This window comes from Rhinopithecus roxellana, chromosome 3 (assembly GCF_007565055.1).
Source record: "Rhinopithecus roxellana isolate Shanxi Qingling chromosome 3, ASM756505v1, whole genome shotgun sequence".
In the NCBI taxonomy this organism is placed as follows: Eukaryota; Metazoa; Chordata; class Mammalia; order Primates; family Cercopithecidae; genus Rhinopithecus; species Rhinopithecus roxellana.
In genome coordinates this window covers 48,359,208-48,380,237 of record NC_044551.1, presented here as the reverse complement: position 1 = coordinate 48,380,237, position 21,030 = coordinate 48,359,208, and positions in this window count along the sequence as shown.

Genomic DNA, 21,030 nt, shown 5'->3' with positions numbered 1-21,030 from the left:
ACACATGCATGCGAATGTTCATTGCAATACTATTCACAATAGCAAAGAGATGGAATCAACATAAATGTCCATCAATGGCAGACTGAATAAAGAAAATGTGGTACATATACACCATGGAATACTATGCGGCCATAAAAAAGAATGAGATTATGTCTTTTGTGGGAACGTGGATGGAGCTGGAAGCTATTATCCTTAGCAGACTAATGCAAGAACAGAAAACTTAATACCACATGTTCTTCCTTATAGTTGGGAACTAAATGATAAAAACTTCTGAACACAAAGAAGGAAACAATAGACACTGGGATCTACTTGATGGTGGAGGGTGGGAGGAGATAGAGGAGCAGAAAATATAACTATTGGGTACTGAGCTTAATAACTAGGTGATGAAATAATATGTACAACAAACCCCCATAATACATGTTAATGTATGTTACAAACCTTCACATGTACCCCCAAACCTAAAATAAAAGTTTCTTTTTTTTTTTTTTAAATGGGAAACTGACACTTAAACAGCTTCTCACAGGGTCTGGAGCAGAGGTGGGAGGATCACCTGGAAAGAGTTTTAGAAATGCCATTATTCATCCCTTACCCCTAAACCAACTAAATGAGTATCTCTGGGGCTGGTATCTGACAGTGATCTTTCATAAATAGAATTATCGTTAGGTAATTCGTAGCCAGAGGTGAAAAACTCCTACTCTAGACAAGTAGTAGTTCAAAGTGTAGTTCGTAGACCAGTATCACCTGGGTAACTGTAGAAATGCAGATTCTCAGGTTCCACCCCCGATCTGCTGAAACAGAAACTCTGCAGGTGGGATACAGGGATTTGTTTCTTAAAAAGCCCTCCAGGTGATCTGATGCTTGCTCAAGCTGGAGAACTATTGATCTAGATAAGTCATGTCAGACCAAAAAAAAAAAAAAAAAAAAAAAAAAAAAAAAATCAGGAAGGCAGGCAGGTTGAAATGGCTCAGGTTGGAAATCCACTATGGTTCCCTTTTGTACTTTAAAGAAGAATGAAAAATGCACCATGCTCTCCCCCATACAGCTTTTGACAGGGGAGGGCATCTAACCTTCCACCTTTATCTCTCAAAGAGCCAGGGAAAGACATAGACCTCTTGGTTCCAACTGTATTTTAGGATTGTAAATAAAATGCAGAGACTAATAAAGGAAGGTTGCCTGACTGACAGAAATGACAGCTGGCCCTTGTGCCTAAGAGGGAGGGAGGGAGAGAGGTAGGGAGGGAGATCAAGGGCTTTACGGACCAGAAAAGAATAATCTGAAAATAAAATGATTAAAACTGAAAAAAAGAAAAATATCAGTTACATCAAGAAATTGCAAATGGAAGTTTTCCAATACTGAAGCTTCCTAAGATACCCCCAAAGCAGCCTGGGAGAGGAAGAGCATTTGGGCAACTGCCATAGAGGGGCAGCAACACCAGCTCATTCAGTTTAGACTCTCATGTTCCATTCCCTCTCCTCCTTTCCTTCCCCTCCCTCACCCTGCAAGAGCCAGAAACCACTTCAAGGATAGGGATGAAGGGGTGAAAAATCCAAGAGGGATCGTGAAAGGGCAAATTATGCTCCTCTTCCCTACTGTGAGTTGCCTTCTAAGCCTGGGGCAGGAACAGACTGGGGAAGGGGAAAAAATTTAATTGGGTAAGAGATAGAGGTTTGTATTTAGATAAAATCAAAGTTTCTAATATCTGAAAATGAGACTTTCTCAAAGTTTCTAATATCGAAAATGAGACTTTCTACAATTCCCGAATATGATTAGAAAACTATGGGATCTGTCTGAAATCATTTCCTGGGATGAAGAAAAGATAGCAGACAAAAATAGTTCAAGAGCAAGGTAAAAACAAATAATGAAATAACATTTCTTCCTGTCAGCATCTTATCAATAAATAAAATAATTACATGAAAACATTTCTAGATCCAGCCCAGAAGACATGTATCCCATTGTTCTCTTGAAGCAGGAAAATTAACATAGAGATGTGATTCTTTACCTACACTCAGTGCATGCCTTGAGGAAAGATATAGGATATGGGGATGATTCATATATTCCAAATCTTACTGATAAGGAAACTGACATGCTGACCAAGGAAGCAGCTGATATTAATAATGGCGGTAGCATTTCCTAAGTGCTATGCACCAGCTGTGTGCTGAGAGTCTTACACGCATATTTCACTGAATCCAACAATAACCCTATGAGGTGGGTTCTATTATTATCCCCAGCACAGGAAGCCAAACTCAGGTCTTTCCTGTATCCTGCTTCACCATCCTAGGAAGCCTGGTGCTCTGGGAAGCCAAAGAGAAACTTAAGGCAAGAAATCTCATCTTACTTTCAGTCTATAGTGAAGAAAAGGTACCATAGACACCCCTAGAGCTAAAGAAATGTATTTTAGATTTAATGCCCACTTTTCTTTTCATGTCAGGAGCAGATCCTTGCAACAAAATTACAGAAGAGAGTGAATTTTACTAATTATCCATTTGTAGCCCGAAATTACTTGATTCATACCAATAGTTACTGGGCTGTTTCAAAAATACTCATTTTCTCAATTTAAAGCTGTCAGACACAAACTCTTCAGTTGCAGCATGGTATAAAATTAACCACCAAGCACATTTCCACTGCCAAGAATAAAGACTTAGAACCACAAAATGTGGATGGTTTACTGTGCTATAGTTAACTTTATAGTCAGCATTATTAGTTTTCTTCCTAAGAAGGAGCACAGTATTAGGCTTGGACATATCGCTCAGTGGCAGGTAGTCTCAGGGAACTGTATTCCCAGGAGTCATAGAAACTGTACTAGCTGAAGAATAGTTACAGTACACAAGTGCACAAATTACACAAATAAGAAGGACAAGGAAGCAGACAGGAAAACAATCATTCCAGTTTTCTCAGGGCATAGAATGTGATATTTGTAAGTCTTAGCTATGATGGTACTGAAATACACAAAGACACCTTCGGTCACCACCTCAGCCTTTTATTTTTATCTGCATGGCAAGGTTACATTCTGCTGTTTCAGTAAAGAAATGTGTTTTTCAATTTTATAGGCTATGTATTAAGAAATCTGACTACGTGGAGACTTCAGTTAATTTTTAGAAATCAATTTTATAACCAATTCTGTGTCTTCTCTATCTTTATGCTGAACTTGTTTAGAGTAAATGTATTCTGTAGTCAACACCTTTCATTCATTTGCTGTGTTAGGATTTGTTTTCTGGGTTCTTAGCACATAAGACATAGCATCATATACCACTGTGAAATTGGTTTTCAAGGTGGGCAATAAGAAAATGGAGGATTTGGAAAGGACCTTAAGGAAGCAAGAAACTGTCAGCTGTCTTAAATACTTTTAATCTCTCTGAGTTTGCTCATTTATTATCTCCTTTGGATGATTAGGTGTTAAACAATTAAAATAAAAAGATCCTGTGTTCTGTCTTTGGATACAGAAAGCAAAAGGGAAGGACTGCATCTGAGCTCTCAGCCAGACTCATGGAGAAAGGGGACTCCGCAACGCCTTGCACCAAACACACAACAAGTAAGAAGTTAAATAGTAGCATCATCCAATGAGAAAGTTAAAACAGAAGACATAAAAGGAAGAACACCAGAGCTCTTGGGACAATGTGGGCCATGTTGTGGGGGATGAGGGGAGGTCACGTCACAGCAGTGACAAATGCACAATCCACAGGACTGCCGATCCTCGTTCTGCCTTCCCCTTTGGGGACGGTAAGGATGGGGTTGTGTTTAAGCAAAGCACCATGCCAATGTAAGCATATGCCAGACAGCAGGGTTATGTTCAACAAAATGTTTTCCACTGACTTTGTCTTGAAGAAACAGTTCTTCCTATTTAGAGAATTTGATAAAGAATGTCCAGGCATTTATTCTTCTCTGGTACTGTGGGCCCATCAAGCCAAGTCAAAAATTGTCACCTTAAAGAACTAAAGTGATTCTCTACAACTTGGTATGCTGAGCAGTTTCAAAATCAAAGTAAAACAGAATAGAAAAGTAGATAAAAGGAGAAATTACCTGAGTTATCACATAGAAACGTTTCCTACAAGGTAGGCCTTTTTTTTTTTTTTTTTTAATTTCCCTCTCCAGAGCAAGCCCTCAAGGGGAAAGGAAAAAAAAAAAAAAAAAGATTTGTGTACATTGCTTATATTCAGACATTCATGTTTGGAATATCTACTGAAACTACAACTAAATGATCTCAGAAACCTGGACAAACACTGCAATTTAAAAAATAATAACTACTCCTTCCAAACCAATCTCAGAGGCAACAAGGAGTATAGCACTGCAAGGAGTCATTCTGCAGTTCACAAAAACAATTCTGCTTTATGAAAATGGGTGATACACGAAACAAGCAAACATTTTCTATTTCTGAAGCATCCACAGTTCCTAGGTTGGTATTTATATTAACCTGGATTGTTCCCTTTTTAACGTTAAGTAACATAGTGTTACCTAAATTTCTTTTTTTTCTTTGTCCCATTTTTCTCATGTCACATTTGCACTACAGTACAGAAACACCATGCCAGTAATTACATGTTCCTTACTACACGTCTCTTCTCTGTTATGGGTTAATTCTCCTGATATTTGTCATGAAACCCAGGGAAATCAGATTTATGTTCACAGAAATATAAAAAGAATGCTGGAAACGTCTGTCATCAATCCCAGGTGTTCTGTCTGCTGGGATTCATAAAGCTGAAAGATAATTTCAAGAAACCATTTGGGGATTTTAAAAACGGAATTTTACATCATCTGATATCATTTACTAATGTTCCAGAAGGGCAGATTACCTGAAGAAATAGGTAGTTTCTCTTGAGCTCCTAGAGTTATTACTGATAAGACTGAACTCACTTTTGTGTGAGAGAATACACTGTTTATACATCAAAGGAATTCTCATGTACGCCTTGTGAGTATCAGAAAACAAATATTGCACACCACCAAACACTTCAAATAATTACTGTATCAAAAGAGAGAGATGACACCAAGATTTCAACTGATTAAAAACATTAAAACACGAAACATGTAAGAGTAGCCATTATTGTTTCCTACTTGTACTGGTGATGGCGAATGCAATATAAAATAAAATTTGATGAAAGTCGGCTTTATGCCTGGTGGATCTTACTACGCATGATCCTGCTCAGTTGCTCCTCAATTTGATCTACCAAATACTGTCTGTCTCGAGGAAACTGAAATAGTCCACAATGATTTGGTCCAGCCTCCTTGCTGTTCAGATGTCCATATTTAAATAATCCAAAATATGTAGTTGTTCATCTAATTTTTAAAGCCCTTCAGAAACAGAAATCTTACAATCTCTTCATAATAATAAGATGCTTCTTTCATATAAATTTATTCTTTCTGTTTACCATTAAACCCACTGCAGTGAAAGTAGATCTTACCACGGCATGACGTTTTGTTCATCGATAAAGAATAGACAATACATGATAGGGAGCAAAGAGACAGCAGCAGGAAATAAAGAGAAATATTAAGACTATCTCATGAACACATGGCCTACAGCAGTGGTTCGCAAACTGTAGCCTATATCAGAATCACCTGGAGAACATATTAAACAGATTGTTGGCCCCACCCCCAGAGTTTCTAATTTAGTAAGTCCAATGTAACATAATACCTAAAAAGTTTGCATTTCTAAAAATTTCCCAGTGATGCTAATATTGCTGATCCAGGGACCACATTTTGAGAACCACTGACCTATAATATTCATTCCTGCCAAAAGCCCTACCCTCCTGAGACACCCCTCCAAAAAATGTGTACAGTACAAAGACAGGCAATTTTTTTATCTTTCATTTCACCTAGAAACATTTTTTACATGCTATAGGGATTAGGTCTGTTTCCCTAACATTCATTTCCCTTCTGGTGGAGCTAATTACTCTCATCCAAAAACATCCAAAGAGTGTTAAATGATTATTTCCCAGACTGGAGTGTCATCTTTCTAGGTATTTACATTTCAAGGAGGAATAAGCAGGCCTCAGAACTTGAAGACATTTCTTGCTGGTAAAAATCAAGACACACAGGGAATTTTGGATGCTGGAGAAATTTTACTTATAAACCAAAGAACTGGAGTAAACATTCAGGTCCATTATGTTTTCAAAGACGCCCCTTCAGGAGGGGAAGGGACGGCTACCTCCTTTCCCATTATAAACAGATAAAAATCATTTTTCTTGTTCTTTACCTCTGGAGTCTTCAGCTACTCCAGTAGAACATTTGGCCTCGCTTTTATCACATCATCCCAGAGGTGAAGTCTGGGGCAGCAGGGGCTGACATGCTTAAGAAATCTCTCTTTGATCCAGTATGCTTTGTGTGTGCACTCAGGGTAAGTTAATAAAAATTAATATTAAGAACCCAATAGCAGCCTAGCCCTAAATCACCTCTGCTATGATTAGGATGCCTAACATTTCCTGATAAGAATCAGGACTGCACCCAATTGATTCTGTAAAAAGGGAATTAAATTGTATGCAAATTATTTCTATCTAGTGGGGAAAAAATTACCCCATATGTTATCGTTTATTGCCTTTAAGGCCATTAACAAGTTTCCAATCTCACTTAGCAATCTCATCTTAACATTCTCTTACTGAATTTCCTATAAATACCCAGTTTCTCAAATACTTTTGGAATCAGCTTTCTATATTACTGATTACTGCACTAACTGATGAGTTGAGTGAAATCGTTGACAGGTGCTTATATTTGAGTTATGTTTTAACCTATTTGAAAAATACATTTACTAGAGGGTCCCACAGTCATCATGCCAACCGAGCATCTAGCAGATGTAGGTGGTCTGTGCTTTGCTTGTATCTCTGCCAACTGATCATGGAAATTCTGTCTCTTCTCTTGACAAAAACAAAAAACAAAAAACAGACTCAGCTTACTTGAGACAGCACCATCATCTCTTCTCCAATATTAATGTGCACTTTACCCTGCTTGAAATGGGAGAAAAGCAACTCTTATAGCCACTCTTTGGCAAAAGAGTCTCTCAGAATGTCTAGGTAGCATAACTCCAGGAACTCCTGGAACTTCTCATAAAATTCCATTTAAATGATACCCTCTGAAGTTGTGCAAGGTGGGTGGCTCTGAATTAGCCCCCCTGGGTCTTCAGACAGAAAGGATCATTAAAGCATATTTTATTTTATCCATACTCTGTGGGTTTTTAGTTGTAAAAATAACTGCTCATCTAGAGGATGAAGAGCCTACCTAGGTCCATATCTAGAATTATATAATTAACGAGGAAAGGGGAAGTTATAGGCTGCTTAAATGTATATAATGAGCCTCGGTCCACTCCATTTTTCTTGCTTTATGCAGAAAGCCACTTCCTCCTCTGTATAAGTAGATGCGCTTAGTCATTTCTTGACTCTCAAGCACAAAAGAAGCACAGAGGGTCAGAAAGACATGGCAAGCCCAGCTATCTCTACTCATTCCTTTCCAGAGCACCTTTGCTTCAGAAGCAATTTCTGGTCCTTCCATCCAGTTATATACATGGTCCATGTAACAGCTCTTGATAGAAATAATTTTGCTGAATCATTGTTGTGTGTGAAGCCACTGACCTACGCTGAGATGTGCACAGTCAACAATGCACCACAGAAGACCTCTGTCAACAATGTCCTTCATTATATCACACAATGCCATTTCTTTTAAGACTTAAGAAAATAACTGCCTGTCCCCAGCCTCAGGAATACTTCTGCATCTCCAAAGCCACAAATATGTATCTTTTGTGCACCACACCCCATGTATCTCTTTTCTGAATGGCTGCTAGAATCTGATACTCAAGCTTGAGGGCCTTTGGGTCTTTCTGATTGACATTTTTAAAAGTAAAGTCATTTCTTGCTTCATTCTAATATCCATGCCTTTGTATTACTTTCTTTTCCTTTAACATTATTTTACTCTCTTTTATTTACATTCTGTCTCTCACACACACACATGCATACACACACACACACACACACCTGTAAACATCAGACCTGTCTGGAACAAGGCAGGCAGTGGAAGAAAGGAATTGTAAACTCTCTAAGTCCAGGATTTAGTATACTAGCCATTTGTTAACTTATGCCCTAATGACTCCACATATTATTCATCTATGATTCTTCCTCTCCTTATTTCCCAATTCTCCCCTGCCACCCAGTTTTATCATAAACACTAATCAGTGGCTTATCCAATATTCAGTGATTTTTTTTTTTTTTTTAAGAAATGCATCTCTTGATATCTGCTAGTTATTTAAAAGTTGCCAAGCAACTGGGAAGAATGGATTAATGGCAATTGTTCATTTGGGGGAAGTGGTTTTTTGAATTAGTAGACAGTAATTTTTATATTCAAGTCTGTGTGCAGCCAAAAGTAAAATTTATTACTGCAGAATATGTTTCTGATTGTGTTTTAAACTTTCACTGACCACCAGCAGCATATGAAGTACCGTAAACAACAGCATTAGACATATTACAGCCCAGGGGGCATGCTGCCTAAAATGGTCATTTTCCTGCTTCTGTCTAATATAATTCTGTTCATTTGGTGTATTATGTTAATTTAGTTTTTATTTGTCCTCTCTTATTCATCATTATTTTTAAAGGCCTATATCTATCAGGAAATATTCCCAAGTGATTCTATTCATATGAAGAAAAGAAAAACCTAATTTGCAGAAAATATCTGAATCCCAACTGCGTTATAAATTCTGAGCTCTAATGTCTTGATACAATTTGAATAATAGCCTCTTTATTTGTTTTAATGTTGCAAATCTAGATGTTAAATGTTTTGCTGTACTTCTTGTTACCTCCAGAAATTCAGAAATTATTCCCTTCAGGTATGTATCTTTTTAAGTGCATTATAATTTCTTGTGTATTATGATTCCTCATATAAAAGTTAGGACAGGGTGAAGGTTACTCTTTTCCCCAAATAGCTGTAGTACTGAATTACACACATGGTGAAGGCTACCTAAATCTTTGTTGACTGTGAAAGAAAGGCACGCTTTCCAGGGCCCACTTCCATCATTCAGTCTCTCTCCACTGGTCTCACGATGCATACACTATGTTACTACAGCTCCAGCTTTCCCTGACCTATATTCCCTTGCAGCTTTCCATGATCTTTGGCACATGTGCAGACAATATAATTAAGAAGCATCATTAACATCAAACATGGGAAAAGCTGGGGAAGCAACAATTCTTCTTCCCTTCTTTAAACAGCACAAAAGCTCAAAAGACAGAGAAAATGGTCACACAGCTCAGACAGAAAGTTGTATAATGTCCCACAGCAGAGCAATAGTATAAAATGCGAGGTATAACTCATCCCCCTCTTTCTGAAACTGGTGATTCCCCAATCCTTCCAAGTTCTAGGACTGGATAAACAATTTGTGTTTGTCATTGGCTAGTTCTAACAACTCCAGATAAGTTACAACCATTCGGATGTGCTTTCTTTTTGGAGAATTTAAAAAGAGTGACTGAAATCTAGGGCCCCTCTGAGGACATCCGAGTCACCCCAAATAATCAGAAGAATTTCTATTTTGGTAAAATGTTCACTCTCCCAACCTTGCTTTGCCTTTATGGTAGTTAGAAGCTCATTAAAAAGCTTCTATTTCTACCCAGCATATATAGGCCATAAACATTTACCTACCCTACCTTTCAAAAACTCACTACATACATAAAATGAAGAAAAAAAAAAAAAAAAACCCTTTGCTTTATATTAGTTTACTGAAGCTGCTATAACATGACCACATATTTGGTGGCTTAAAACAGTAATAATTAATTCCCTCACGATTCTGGAAGCCAGAAGTCTGAAATAAATATCACTAGGAAGAAATCAAGATGCCAGAGGGCCACGTGCCCTCTGGAAGAGGAGCAGCTGTTCCTCACCTCTTCCAGCTTCTGATGGCTGCCAGTATTCCTCCGAGTGGGGGTGCATCATTCTAATCTACCTTCGTGGTAGTATTTTCTTCTCCCTTTCTGCCTGCTACAAATCTCCACCTGTCTCTCTTTTATAAGGATTCTTGTTATTGCATTTAGAGCTCATCTGGATATCCAGGATAATCTCCCATTTCAAGATCTTTAACTTAATCACATCTGTAAAGTATTTGCCACATAAGAAAACCTCATGATTTCCAGGGATTAGGACATGGCTACCTTTGAAAGGAGTCATTATTCAGCCTAGCACATACCCAAAACAATGCCAAGAGGGAAAATGACAGAGCCTAAGAAAGCACAACTTTCTAGAAGAGTAAGCTAGATGGAACAGTGGGGACTACTACAACAGAGTAAAGGAAGAGGGGGATGGAAACAAAAAGTGAACCACAGCATGGACCTAGATTCTGCTCCTAAACTCAACAGGAGTGCAGAGGCTATTCTCTGGAGAAATAAAATCAGAAGGATCCCGGTTATGGCCACAAAGCAGAATGGAGAAGTGTGACACAGGACTGAAAACTAGAAAATTAATGCAAGTCTACTCAGTGAACTAAAGTACTTGCAAACTCAAAATGCCATCATAAAGCTCCAAGTCAGGGAACTGAAGGATTGCTCTCTAGGGTGAAAAAGAAAAGAATTTCAGAGAAATGCACCCACAAATAAGAGCATTTGGTCTCATCCCAATTAAAAGACTAGCTTCCTCCCTTAAGACTTATAATAGCAATTCTTGAACTTCCTAGTCTCAAAATCTCTTTACACTCATAAAAATCATTGCAGATCCCAAAAAGCTCTTGTCTATGCAGGTTATGTCTACCAAGTTTTACCATATTAGAAATTAACCTGTGAATTTTAAAAAATATATAATTCATTTCAAAATAACAATAATCCACTACATAACATAAAAAGGGTTTTCATGAAAAATAACTATGTTCTCCAAAAAAAAAAAGATGTAGTAGAAGTATGGTATTTTTGGTAACCTCTTTAACGTCTGTCTTAATAAAAGATACCAGGATTCTCACATCTGCTTCTGCATTTAATCTATATTGCAACATGTAAATTTTGTTGGTCTATGAAAAAAATGTACCCTCCCAGCAATATGTAGTTGGAAAAGGGAAGCGTATTTTAACAGCCCTTTCAGATAATTGCAGATTCAAACTACACTCCAACTTGAAAAGGAGTAGCTTCTTAAAGGTTAATTGCAAGGTAGAATCTGAAACCACATCAATGAACTTTTTGATTCTATTACATTAAAGTCTGTACTTCACTTTGAATGTATTTTTACCCATGCATGGGATTTTGTAGCACCATGCATTTATCATTTGGAAAACCTTTGTTCACAGAGTTATAAAGATCTTCCAAATGTTGACAGATTTCATTACATAATATCAAAAAATTACATTTGTTAATATTACCACTAATCTCATCAGAAAATTTTGTAATGATTAGAAAGCTCTTAAGTTCCTAGTTGCCAATACAAGTTTTCCAAACTTCTGATGTTTTGAAAGCTCACATTTTATCATTACCAGTAAGGCCACTTTATTTATTTTTAAAAAATATCTGGCAAATACCCACATCTGCATAACCATAGTTTTTCAGTCAGTCATTCTTTCAAGTAAAAATGGTTTCCATGAAGAAAAAAATGGTGACTTCAACTCTCAATTCAATTATACTAGTGCTTTTCCTTGCGACAGCCATTGTATTTCAGAATGCAGCAGAATAGTAGGCATAATTCCCATTTTCTCACATAAAATATTAAAAGATGTATACTCAATTTACAAGTTTTATTGCTTTATCAAGGCCAATATCAAGTAAAACTAGCATATTTCTTTTTTACAACAGTGTGTGGTGGTAAAGAATATACTAAAGGTATACTAAGTATACCTTCGTGCTATTTCCTTTGTCCATGGCAAAGGCTTCAGCAGTTTTACCCATCACTGTTTGGCACCATCAGCACAAAAGTTAATGTAGTGAAAAAGGCAAATAAAACCTTGGCATTAATATGAAAATAGTACAGACCTCATAAACTCCCTACAAAGTTCTCTGGGACCTCAGGGGGTCCTTGAACAACACTTTGAGAACCACTGCCCTACAGTAAAATAAACAAATATTGTCTTCATGTTCTGAGAGTCCAAGATGCATTTAGTCCCTTATGTAAAACAGGAAGAGTCAATTAAAAGTAACCTGTGGGTTGAGGGTTCCCAAGAGCTTCTACAGACTCAATGATTCACTAGAAGGACACACAGGACTCAGAAAAGTGGTTACATTTATGGTTGTATTTTAATACAATGAAAGGATATATACAAAAGTCAGCAAAAGGAAAGGGCACATGGGGCAAATTCCAAGAGAAACCAGGCACAAGCTTCCAGGTGTCTACTCCCAGTAGAGTCACAAAGGGCTGCAATTAATTTCTTAGTAATGACATGTGACACAATGAAAGTGTTGCCAACCTGGAAAGCTCACCTGTGTTTTGAGGTACAGGGATTTTATCGAGGAGTCAGTTGTACAGGCAAGCAAGACAATATATGACTAATCTCAGCTACTCACACTTCAACCCCCATCACTCAGAGCAAAAACAGGCATTCACCATAAATCACATGGTTAGCATAAAATATCTGATCAAACTGGTATGGGGGACCAAGGCCATCGGGACACAAACGCCATCTTATCAGTCCGACTATCCCAGGGACTCAGGATTTATCTCCCAAGAGCCAGCCAAGAGCCAATCCTAAATGCAGGCCTTTCTTTGAAATGTACAGAATTTGAGTAACCCAGGCCTGCTGAGTTAACCCTTTCCTGCTCAAGCTACCTCTAACATGAAAGAAAAAGATAAAAACAAGAAGCTGAAAGAAGAGATAAAAACAAAGCAACAGCAGAGAACAATTCAAATAAAGTATAATTAATCAATTCAATGAGAGAAGAAAAGATACTGCATTCATAAAACAAAGTAAGAAAGCTACACAATGATCAGAAGACAAGAAAGAGCTCCTGGAAATTAACTATCATCATATAACATCCAAAATAGAGAAATCATTCAAATGGTAGAAAGTTAAAACAGAAATTACCAAGAAAGTAGAATAAAATAGAGAGACAGAAAATATACAAGGAAAGGTAAGAGATATAGAACAAAACTCTCTAGAATTGATTCAGGAGAGCCAATGAATAATAGCAATATCAAAATGAGAGAATAGGTAGGAAGAATAGTTCAAAGAAATCATACAAGATATTCTTTCAGAACTAAAAGGTAAGCATTTAGAGTTTGAAAGGGCAAATAAAGTGACCAGAACAATGAAAGCATATGTAATTTTACAAAATTTCAGAATGCCAGAGAAAATGAGAAGATCCTAAAAGCTTCCAGAGACAAAAAGTCTGTGAATACAAAAGTGAGACTGAGAATGGTATCAAATTTCACAACAGCAGTACTGAATGCTAGAAGACAGTGAAACTATGCTTCAAAATCTGAGGAAATATTATCTCTACTTAAAATTCTGTTTGAAGCCATAGTATCAACCAAGTATGATGATAAACTAGAAATAGACTAGACACAAAAGGACAACCCATGCCCCCTTTTGAAGGATATGCTCCAGCAAAAAAGGGCATCAGTCAGGAAAGAGAAATTCATAGATTACAGGCTCCAACAAAAGAAGAGTGAGTGTCAAAGGTCTTGAGGGATAGGGAGAGATTTGTGAAAGGATACCAATTTACAGTTATATGGGAAGAATAAGTTCTAGTGCTCTATAGCCCATCGGATGACTATAGTTAACAATAATGTATTAAATAGCTTTAAATAGCTAAAAGGAGGATGTTGAACATTCCAAACACAATGAAATAAATGTTTGAGATGATGAATATGCTAATTATCCTGGTCCAAATACTATACATTATATCTACCAAAACATCACTATGTGCCCCATGAATAGGTACAATTATTATTTGCCAACTAAATAAAAAAATTAAGGCACAATATTTTTAATTATTTTTTTTAAAAAAGAACGGTCCCACAGTAACCTCAGGCATCACTTTGTTTTTTCATTAAAAGTACAACGACCATACAACCTCTGGGAATAGCTTTAAGTGTTTTTCAAGCAATATCTCATTCTAACTTCTCAAGAGGCCAGTGGGAACCTTCTTATCTTCATCTTTCCAATGAAAAAAATTGTGTGGTAGGGAAGTTAATACTTTCCCCCACGTTCACATGAGTAGTAATTGGCGAAGCTAGGACTTGAACCTATGGAGAACCCAATGCCCATTCCCTTAACCATATACTGTCTCCAAGGCAACAAATATGGAAAAGAATCATAGTGGTAGAAATTGTAGCAATAGCAAATGTCTTGAATATCCAATAATCAAGCTGCAGATACATCTCAAGACATTAGTTAGAAACTCTTGTACTATTTTATGCTGAACATCCATCTACCTTTCCTTTCAAACGACCCCAGCTAGAACAGCAACTAGCCAAATGGCTGGAACATATAAAGAACGTAATAAATACTGGTTGGGTGAGTTAACTCAATAATCTCAACAATGCATCTATCTGAAATATCTTAATAGCTAAAAATTTTTTATAGTTAGCTTATAGAGTTAATATAGCAACTGAATTTATAGTCAACAATTTGTTCCTTGTGAAAACATTTTTATCATAAAGATCTGATATGCATAATCACCCCAAGTTAGTAATAGTATAAATTTTAAGCATAAGGATTGTGGGGGAAAATCGTATTACCTTTGTAATTGATAATAAAGTATCTAGGATTTGAAATACATTATTTCTGTTCAAGTTGCAATTAGAAAAATATATACTGGCAATTATTAAAACAAAAATTGTTCTTGATTAGTAACCATATTTTATAGAATCACTTTTTTTATATTTTAATCTGTTATCAATAAGGAAGAAGATATATAATGACACACTTAAAGCATTTAAAATTTATTTCAAATATTATATATGCTCCAAATATACAAGCCCACTTGTATTTATTCTATAAAGGAAAATAAGGTCAATTTCTAATTTCACAGAACATTGGTGTGTACTTTCAAAGTACTGATTTTGCCTCTGACAGAGTTATCTCATTCCATTAGAAAATTAGGGCTTAGAGGTTATCAGAAACATAGCAGAATATTACATGTGCATGACGGCAATTTATCCCTGAGCATTCTCCATTTCATTTCCTCTAGATTTCTACTTTCCTTCTGCAGACGGCCAGACATGCCACACTACAATGAAGTATTGATCTAAAATTTTAATTTCTTAGTTGGATTAAAAGAATTTTCAGAATCATTATTCAGACCATTGGTATATTTCAAGTTATATTTACAAAATCTAGGAACAAAAATAAATATACCTGAAAATATTCATTTATGTTCATAAATTTATCTTTTGTGAAATTTTTATAGAATTATTCAAACTAGATTGCAGATAGTAAAATTCTTCAAAGTTTACCATGTTAGCAAGTATTAGTGTCTCTAAGCTATTTTTATTTCCCAAATTCAACTAAAGATGGAAATTTATTTTTAAAGGGAGTGGTATCCTATGACAAACATATTGCATGACATTTTTTAGAACAGGCAAGGTAGAATAAGGAACAGGAAGTCTTGGGAAGCTCTATTTTTTATCTGTTTAATCTGGAAGAAGCAAAAGAAGGGAGAAACTAAAGACATTATATGAGGTAATTAATGTACAAACATTTTTTAAAGCATACAGCATTATGCAAATTAAAGGTATTATTTATTTAGAAATTGACATATTTTTCTCCTTTAATTATTCAGCATCTGAAAAGACAAAACGTAAATCCTTAGAATTTTGAAACTGAACAGGTCCTAGATATTTTAGTCTCTCTTAAAAGTTTAAGTGGGTTGTATAACCAGTTGACGTTAGAATGCAGGCTAAGTTTCTATCCTTTCACTCATTTTTATTGGCACTCATTTCAATAATATTTCTGTATTGTTTCTATATTGGTTCTTATTTAATACACATACTTCTTCATTGAACATGTCAGCTGCTTCTTTGCTGATTTGAGGATTTTTATAAAAGTGCAACAATAAATCATCAAGAATTTTAAATGGGGAAATGGCATGACTCAACTTATATTTTGAAAAAATGTGTCCACTGTATGAAAAATGGCATAAAAGGAAGAAAGAACAGATGCCAGGAGATGCACAAGGTTGAGATGACATAGCTAGTAGAGGAGGGCTCTATAGATGGAGAGAAGTAGAAAGATTTAACCTGTATTTGAAGGTACAGTCCACAAGACTTAAAGATAAGTTTGATGTGTGATGAGAAAGAAAAAGTAACTCTTGGTTTTAGCATTTTACCATCTAGGGATAATTTTATTTTGAGTCATTTTTTTTCTTTATATAAAAAAATTTATTGGATTAATTTAGATTAATTATTGGATTGTCATTGTAGTGTAATGAGTATACTTCACTTGTCCTGTAATTTAATTTTCCCCAAACTTTATCAATCTTTCAATACAATTGCTTTCAAATCATCAGTCATACTCTGCTCTTGTTGCCCCACCTCCTGATGGAGGATCTCTCACCTATCTCAAAGGAATTTTTCCAAAAGGGCTCTCTCAAAGGCCTGGAGAGACAGAGGTCTCACATAATAAGCATTAAAAGTCTATAGCCTTGAGTTAGGAATAAATCACACATAAACAAAAAGTGCTGTCATCACCTTTCCTGGGAGACAGTTCTTTTTGGGGAATATAATAGTATGCTGACATTTGTCTATACAGGCATACTTCATTTTATTGCAGTCCACTTTATAGCATCTTACAGAGATTGGTTTTCCTTTGTTTTGTTTTTTACAAATTGAAGGTTGTGGCAATCCCATGTTGAGCACATCTGTCAGTGCCATTTTCCCAACAGCATGTGTTCATTTCATGTCTGTGACATTCTAGTAATTCTTGCAGTATTTCAAACTTTTTCATTATTACCCATTTTAATGATCTGTGATTGGTGATCTTTTTTATGTATGAACATGGGCATCTATTTATAATGAGAACAGAAATTATAAGAAAAAAGATCTTCAAGAGCTGATAAATACCATAACTCTAATTGCATGATACCTTTAATAAAATGAAATATAAGAGTTATGGGCAATGGGATAAAGCTACTTAATGTGTCTCCGCCACTGATCAAAAATATTCCACATAGTCTTGGTGAGGAATTCCTCAGGATATAAATGGCTATTCACACTGTAATGAATTATACCATATATAATATTCACTCAGTAACGTTAATAATGAACTGGCTATAATTGGCAAGATGCAATGCCCGCCAGTTATGACATTAACATGGTTTGAAACTAGCATATGACATAGTACCAGTGCAGTCAGAGCTACCCTCAGGAATGATGAACATGTTGCCCGTTTTGCCTGGTGTTTTGGCAGCAAAACAGGAAGCAGTCTTGTGTGGGTCATTGTTCTGTCAATTTGCGGGAAAAAATTACTTGAGTCTCCTATAAATATATCCAACAGGTCCATAAACTCTTCAACCCATTTCTATGGCAAAACTCACTTTTCCTTTTATACATATCCCTCAATCTCTTAATTTTGTCAGGTGGAGCTTGATCTTAATTTTAACCTTAGTGAAGGAGGATAAGAGTGGTGTTTCTTTTGCCCTTTCTAGTACAAATGGAGACACTAAGCATTAACTTAATAACTACATTTAAGACTTGAACACATGCTACAATTTTGTAATCTTCTGATATAAGTTTATCTGTTTCCTTGATTTTGATGATTTGTTTCATATCTCTTCCTCTGGATGTAGATTTTGTTACTATTACTATTATTATTATTATTTAGATGCAGTGTTACTCTGTTGCTGAGGCCGGAGTGCAATGGCATGATCTCGGCTCACCGCAACGTTCACCCCCCAGGTTCAAATGATTATCCTGCCTCAGCCTCTTGAGTGGCTGGGATTACAGGCACATGCCACCACATCTGGCTGATTTTTGTATTTTTAGTAGAGATGGGGTTTTGCTATGTTGGCCAGGCTGGTCTCAAACTCCTGACCTCAAGTGATCTGCCTGCCCTGGCCTCTAAAATTGCTGGGATTATAAGCTTGAGCCACCATGCCCACCTGGATGTAGATTTCAATAACTGAACTTAATTCTGCAATGTTCTTCTTGATAGAATAACTGAGTATCTGTGAATTGTGTAACAATGATGTATACTGTTGCATTAGGTGAGCTTCTGAAGAGTGAAGTTGACACTTCCGTCAATGTTCTTTCCCCCCCCCCCCCCCCCCCCCCCCGGCAGTGTCTAGTTTGAGGCCTTTTAGAAGATTGATCTGTAGCAATTATTTAATGAATTGAATATTTAAAAATTTTAATTGCTATATTTGGTAATTATCTCTGAAATCAAATGCACTATATGTTAATATAACAAGTAAAATACATTATCTTTTGAAAAATTTCTTTTTAAAGGAATACTTATTAATTGTAACTTGTAAAACTAAAAGTTCTAATGGTTTTTAAAAACCAGTGTTAAGTGGAAAAGTGTTTTAGTTTGGAAATACGTATGAAGTATACTAGTCAGGTAAAGAAACTATTTTCTCAAAGAATGTAAGTTGCTATATCTGGAGGGGCATATAGGAGAGGGTAGTTCTAATTACTGTCTGTGAGAGTTACCACTTTGTAACTTACTAGACCAAAAATCTATGCAGTACTGATTTCCTTGAATATTGTCTGTTAATTGATATATCTTCTAGAGGCAAAAGGCTTAAAAGTGTGTTAAAATTGTTATATTGCCTCCTTTTTAAATAAATTAAAGAGTTGTAAATACTAGTGTAGATCTCGTTTCAGCAAATACTGATTTTATAATTGCTAAGCATTTCATATTTTACTGTAAATTGAATTCAATCACAAAGAAAATAAGACAAAAATACCATAACTATCACAAGCACCTAGTATTTTTAAAAATCAATTAACTGCCTGCCATCCCTCTTGATAATACTTTTTTTCTACATTATTGGAGGCATACCCTGGTCATCTTTTTACATGACAATGAGTATCATTTTCTATAGAGACAAGGCAAGAAAATTCAGTCCAGCCTTTAGTATGGTTGATCAAAGTTTGTTCTATTAGTGACAATTTAGAAAGTTTATTTTAGCTCCAGTTAGCTTCTTTTAGCTCATTATTGGTTATCATGTAAGTGTTTAGGATTGTTACCAACTTTGGGAGAACTTCTGGTTTCTTTTAAATATAAACTGTAATTTTTTTTTCCTATAGAAGTTGTAAGATAAAAAGAAATTTTTGTACTATGATCAGTCATAAGTATTCCTTGAACTGACAATACTCATTAACCATTTTGTCATTGATGTTCTCATTTTAGTAGCTAAATGTGAATTTTATATTACATTCATCAAGGTCAGTATTTCATGTAAAATCAGCAGGAAATTTAAAAAGAACAGCTCTGATTAATTCTATTTTGGGTGACTCCCACCAAAAAAAAAAAAAAAAGGTGTGTTTATAATTGTATTTGCCTTCTTATCAACATATTTCTTTTAGGAAAGAAACTTCTCTTTTGACTTGGCCTCAATGAAAACTTTATCCTTCATTCACAATTTTACAACGTCTAATGATTAGAAGAATTTTCCGTAGACTAGCTTATAGGTATGTATATTTCAAGCCTTGCTTCTCCTCTACTACTCATATACTTTGGGGGCCAGGTGCCATAGGACACATTCATATCATGCCATGACCTTAGTTCTGCATCTTCATGCCATGATAGATAACAAATGAGTCAACATAATGTGCAGAAGAAACATTCCTGGAAGCTATTCTTAGATTAGAAGTGAAAGTGAAAACAATTCTGTACAAAGTGACTGTAAGCTATATAAGTATTTCCCACTAAAGCAAAACTAAATGTATCACAATTAAAATTCCCCTTATTCAGATTCCCAAAATGACTTCTACTCTAATGGTACTCAACTTTAGATATGTGATGGAAGGGAAGTCAGGGTAGAAAGAGACAAAATTCTTAACAGTTTTCGTTGAAAATACTTTATTTCTGCAAACGACCTGTTTTAATGTGTGTGTGTGCATGAGCATTGAAATTGTATATGTGTATTTCTAAATGAACACCTTCTATAGAGCTCCTTCCAAGGCTTTGAAAGGGACCTGTACATGTTTATGCTCCATTAACTTCAAGGTGAATCTGACTCTGTCTAGCACTCTATAATTCTATCAATTAATCCCTAATTTTAAGGATGAGAGGAGTTGGGGCGGGAGCTAATATTATATAACCCACAGAGTTTCTCTATTTCTTGTTTAAAATTTTCTTTCTTAAATTTTCATTTTGACTTATATTTTAGGTTCAAGGGTACATGTGGAAGTTACATAGGTAAACTCATGTCACAAGGGTTTGTTGTACAGATTATTTTGTAACCCAGGTACTGAAGCCTATTGCTCAATAGTTATTTTTTCAGATCCTTTCCCTCCTCTTACCCTCCACACTCAAGTAGGTTCCAATGACTGTTGCTCCCCTCTATGTGTTCATGTGTCCTCATCATTTAGGTCCCACTTGTAAATGAGAACATGTGGTATTTGGTTTTCTGTTTCTACATTAGTTTGCTAAGGGTAATGGCCTTTAGCTCCATCCATGTCCCTGCAAAGGACATGATCTCATTCTTTTTTATGACTGTGTAGTATTCCATGATATATGTGTACATTTTCCTTATCCAACTTGCCACTGATTAGCATTTACATTGATTCCATGTCTTTGCTATTGCAAATAGTGCTGCAGTGAACATACATGTTCATGTGTCTTTATAACCGAACAATTTATATTCCTTTGGGCATACACCCAGTAAAGGGATTGCTGGGTCAAATGGTGGTTTTGCTTTTAGTTCTCTGAGGAGTTGCCCTACTGTTTTTCATAATAGGTGAACTATTTACACTCCCACCAACAGTATATAAGTGATCCCTTTTCTCCACAACCTCACCAGCTTTTGTCATTTTTTAACATTTTAATAAGAGCCCTTCTGACTGGTGTGAGATGGTATCTCATTGTGGTTTTGATTTGCATTTCTCTAATGATGAGCGATACTGAGCTTTTTTCATATCCTTGTTGCTCACATGTATGTATTCTTTTGAAAAGTGTCCGTTCATATCCTTTGCCCACTTTTGAATGCATTTTTTCTCGTAAAT